The following is a 5,271-nucleotide window of genomic DNA, read 5'->3' as shown; positions in this document are numbered from 1 at the left end:
GTGTGTGTGTGTGTGTGTGTGTGTGTGTGTGTGTGTGTGTGTGTGTGTGTGTGTTTTCTCATGAACTCTAGCATGCAATGGCTTTAAATGTGGCAGTTATGGTTCTTCCATATTTGGAAAGTCTGTCAGGCTAGGATATTAAAAAAAAAGGAATACTTTATCTAGGGGAATTAATGCTCATGAATCACCTAGCAACAGTCTGTAAACAAATCGCCTCTTATTAGCAATGTAAGTGCTATAAACTGGATACTTGGAGTCATTTTAGTAGGCATAAAAGAGCGCTATTGAATGACTTACCAAGTGTCATTAAACAAGTTGAAATGGAATATAGTCTTTCTTAGGAAGAGCTTCTGGTAATAGAGGTTGTCATTTACACCCTTTCTGTCCTCAGGGAGAAATATGGATGTTAAAAGCATTTGGGGACTTTACAGTGTATATAGCATCATATTCATTTTATAGAGAATAAAACTGTGCTCACAAGATAAATATCAACCACATATAAAGACACAGATACAAACTTTTTAGAGCTACTTTTTAATATCACCAGCCTTTCTGCAGGAAGGAGCAAGAGATCCACAGAGGTGGACAGATATTTTCAAGCTTAGGATCTCCTGGTCCTCATAGGCTTACCCTTCTTGACACAGAAGCTCTGAGCTGACGTTACACAGCCTCTGTTGTGTAGCAATCTAGGACTGAAGTTGCAGGAGGATGGAGTCTCACTGCCTTACTCATGATACGCATGACAACGTGGTAGGGCTTAGTGTCAGCTTATTCTTTGTCTGTCCCCTTCCTACACCCCCTCATCTGTAAGGTCAGAAGAACAGTAGTCCCTGCTGCCTGAGATCATAGAATAGACAGAAGGTGAATAGAGAGATCTTGTGGAAAAAATGACTCAATGTCTGTTCTTTATTTTTAATTTAGATACACTTTATATCCGGGTCCCTCCCACCCTCTTTTTCTATTCCACTTCCTCTTCTTCTCAGAAAATGGGAGCTCCCACTAACCCACCCTAGCACATCAAAGCACATTAGGACTGAGCTCCTCCTCATCCACTGAGGCTAGGAACAGCAACCATGTTAGGAGGAAGTAATCAAAAGCAGGAAACAGGGTCATTTCACAGACAGCTCCCTGTTCAGCTTACTAGGGAACCCACATGAAGATCAAAATGCCCAGAGGTTACATATGTGTAGGTGGGCTAGTGCCAGTCCCTGCATGCTTTTGGGTTGGTGCTTCTGTCTCTGATTAAAAAAAAAAAAAAAAAAGCCTTCCTTGGGTCTTCCTTGTTACTTGGAATCTTTGGGTCTGTGAATTATGTAGTATGGTTACCCTGTAATATATGACTAATATCAAATTATATGTGAGTATATACTATATGCGTCTTTCTGGGTCAGGTTACCTCACTCATGATGATCCTTTCTAGTTCCATCCTGTAAATTTCATGATTCTCATGTGTTTCATACCTGAGTAGTATTCCATTGTGAAAATGTACCAGTTTCCTTACACATTCTTTAGTTGAGGGACGTCTACGTTGTTTCCAGATTTTTGACTATTATGAGTAAAGCTGCTGTGAACATAGCTGAGCAAATGTCCTTGTTGTATGGTAGATCATCGTTTGGGTATATGCCCAGGAGTGGTATAGCTGATTCTTAAAGTAGTGCTACTTCCAACTTTCTGAGAAAGTGCCAAACTGACTTTCAAAGTTGTTGTACAAGTTTGCACTCCCACTAGCAATGGAGGAGTAGTCCCCTTTTTCTACATCCTTGCCAGCATGTGCTACAAACTGAGTTTTTGTTCTTAGCTATTCTGACAGGTGTAAGATGGAATTTCAGTACTGTATTGATTTACATTTCCCTGATGACTAAGGACACTGAACATTTCTTTAAGTGCTTCGTAGCCATTCAGTATTCCTCTGTTGAGAATTCTCTGTTTAGCTCTGTACCCCATTTTTTAATTGGACTACTTGATTTCTTGCTGTTTAATTTTTTGAGTTCTTTATATATTTTGGATATTAGCCCTCTGTTGGATGTAGGGTTGGTGAAGATCTTTTCCCAAGTGGAAGAATGCTGTTTTGTTCTATTGGCAGTGTCCTTTGCCTTACAGAAGTTTTTCAGTTTCATAAGTCCCATTTATTAATTGTTGATCTTAGACCCTGAGCTGTTGGTGTTCTTTTCAGGAAGATGTTTCCTATGTTAATGAGTTCAAGGCTGATTCCCACTTTCTCTTCTAATAGATATGGTGTATCTGGCTTTATGCTGAGGTCTTTGATCCACTTGAACTTGAGTTTTGTGCAGGGTGATAAATATGGATCTCTTTGCATTTTTCTGCATGTAGACATCTTGATGGATCAATGGAATTGAATTGAAGACCAGAAACAAATCCACACTCATATGGACACTTGGTTATTGCCAAAAGGATTCTCTCCTTATTTTCATGTTCAGCCACAATCTTATTTATTCCCTGGGCATCCTTTGCTTCCTAAGCTATGTTGGGTAGGTATTAATGCCCTTCCATACATTTAAAGCATTCTCCTTGATTCCCAATCAACACACTGAGCTAGATAAAGAAGAAAATGTCTGATCTTTGTTGATGAAATCAAGTCAAAGTTAACCTCAAATTTTCATGACCCTCCTAAGATCATGACCACTAGTGAGTAAAATAAAGTTACCCCAGTGTCCATGGGTTCACAGCAGCTTTCTCCTACGTTTATTTCTCATTTATTCGCTCAGGTCATGAGTAGTAATTGTACATCCCTATGCAGGAACAGTGGTTGCAAGTGAGATCATTGGTTTTATGGAGCTTATTTTTCTATAGTAGGGACAGAAAGAGAAACATATGTTTATCTGATAAATTACTGCAAGTTGTATTTAGTGTTCTGAGAAGGGAAAAAGGAGGCCTTAGTTTAAAATGACAGTAAACAGTTTTCCCAGGAACCTGATCTCTGTAGATACCACCATCACAGCCTGTCTGTGTCTAATAGTAAACAGATTCTCAAGTGGTGTCCCTGATGCATCAACCAAGTGGTAAAGGAATCTTATTTCTCCCAAAGTCTTTTCCCTTCTATGACCTTACTGCATTCCAAGTCACTAAGGGAAAGGAATATGAACAGGTAGCTCTCGTTGGAGAATCAGGAGAGTCTCTATCTGTTTTTGTTTCCCTAACACCTAGTTTATATTGTATTATATTGGCCCCCAAAGTATTCTTAGAGGCCGTATTTCATAATGAGCCTTAAATGACCCCTTTTGTTTCTCATTATCAAACAGCTTATTAGAGATATAAACTAACTCCATTTCTTCTTCCACAAACTTAAAATAGGGTAATATATTTTCAGTTTACAGCCAAATGTTATTACATTGATAAGAAGCTAAGAAAAATAGTTATTTTCCAAAGAGAAAATAAGAATCATGATTACACAACAGGGAATTATAGCCATGAGTAGACTATTTAGAGAGTTGTTCTCCTTTTCTTGGTCCTTTTCATGAGGCACGCATATCTACAGTTTTTTTTTTCAACAGATAATGGAGAATAAAATGAGATACCTGGGAAGTTCGTAATAATATATCTGAGAAAACTCATTCATTTTAAAGGAGCCATGACCTTACAACATGGCCTGAGACTCCAGCAGAGTTGGAAAATTTACTATGAAAGGAAAAATGTTGAATGTTGAGATATAATCACTTTCGTTTGAGAAAAAAACCAGCAGTCATCTCAGAAGTTTGTAACCAAAGATTGCATATTGAATTTTGAAATTTTAAAACAATGAAAGAAAAAAATGTAATATCACCAGCCAGGTGAAGTGTTTCCTCTTCTCTGGATGGAAATTCACAAAAGTGTGGCCTTCATGGTTTACCATGTCACCTGAAGTGGAGTACACAAACACCCCCCTCCACACACAAACACAAAGAAGGAGAGAGAGAGAGAGAGAGAGAGAGAGAGAGAATCAAGGCTTTGCTGTCTTCTTGTCTTTTCCCTCCTTTTTGAAAGACACTTGTCTTGACTCTTGGTGATATATAGCCATCACTGTAATATGTGATAATTATTTTCCTCCTGTCGTAAATGTTTTATGCCAACATTCCTGCAAAGACATTAATGAACATGCACTCAAACAAGATTTGGAATGAATGACCATCAAAAGTAATGATACCATCAAACTCCAACTTGTTAAGCCCATCATATTCAGGGTTACTTCTAGGTCTGTTGATAAGGTGTTACTCACAGGAGCATGGACAGCTCAAATGTAACTGCATCATTGAAAGCCCATGTAGCAGGGGTTAGGGCGTATGAGAGCTGGAACCCTGGAGCTCTCAACAGAACAAATGGTTGGATACTGTCTCCTTACTATAAGCTTAGAGAGGAAGGAACCTTCTGAATCTGGTCAGTTCAGAGACTTCCTGAGAGTTGCTTTATTTACGTCTTAAGTCCTACTTAGAGTAGCAATTAGTAAATTTTTATAAAGGACTTATTTTCCAGGCTGAAAAGCAAGTCTGTCTGTCATGAACTACTTTAGTGCACCCTATCAGGTGGGAAGAGGAAAACAAAAAGAAACAGAGTGGTGCTATACTTTGCACATCTTCATTAACTCTAGCTTCTGGGAGGGGTCCAGCGCTAATGACTTCCTCACAGTGTCTGTCTGTCACTCAGTGATTGAAAAAAGAAAAAGTGTGATCAAAGGAGAAAGATGGCTATCTTTGAAACACAGCTCTTACCTGCCTGGTAGAGAAAGAATACAAGTGCCACCAATTCCAGCAGAGTGCTAAACAACTGCCCTCTTCTTGGCACAGCCTGCAGGATGGTTTGCCTCTTTAACTTCTTCTTATTTTAATGTGTGTGTGTGTGTGTGTGTGCATGTGTGTGTGTGCTCTTCTATTTAGACACTGAACTGAACCTGGCTTTCTCAATGTGTCACTGAGGCTTTGATCATGACTTGTTATTCCTAAATAGATGCATGCACATAATCCTATGGAAAAATTACAGTGTTGGTGCTGCTAAGGACCAATGTTATGAGAATCTCATGGTAGCCTAATGTAGATTAAAAAAAAAACATACATTTTCTAAAAAAAAAAAAAAATGACATCTCAAGTTGACTTTAAATTTGATAAGTTACCCAGGCTGGCCTCAAACTTGCAATCTGCTTTCCTCCCAAGAATTGCCATTACATGTATGAGTCACCAATATGGTCCTGCATATCTTTGAATAGTTTTATAGTTTTTCAGGTAACCTTGCATATCATATATATATATATATATATATATATATATATATATATATATATAT

General features: G+C 38.3%; 1 protein-coding gene and 1 long non-coding RNA gene across 2 annotated transcripts in view; one reads left to right on the top strand and one right to left on the bottom strand.

Annotated features, from left to right (window-relative positions):
- Positions 1-5,078, bottom strand: part of LOC129692185 (uncharacterized) — a 6,449-nt gene extending 1,371 nt beyond the window's left edge. The window contains exon 1 of the long non-coding RNA XR_008722659.1: positions 2,666-5,078. This is a non-coding gene — a long non-coding RNA (uncharacterized LOC129692185). The remainder of the gene's footprint in view (positions 1-2,665) is intronic.
- Positions 1-5,271, top strand: part of Grm7 (glutamate metabotropic receptor 7) — an 881,798-nt gene that overhangs the window by 563,730 nt on the left and 312,797 nt on the right. The gene's annotated exons all lie outside the window — the stretch shown is intronic.

Source organism: Psammomys obesus, unplaced genomic scaffold (assembly GCF_907164565.1).
Source record: "Psammomys obesus unplaced genomic scaffold, mPsaObe1.curated_primary_1811, whole genome shotgun sequence".
Classification (NCBI taxonomy): domain Eukaryota; kingdom Metazoa; phylum Chordata; class Mammalia; order Rodentia; family Muridae; genus Psammomys; species Psammomys obesus.
The sequence above is the reverse complement of the archived record's forward strand: the minus strand, read 5'-3'. Positions and strand labels throughout refer to the sequence as shown.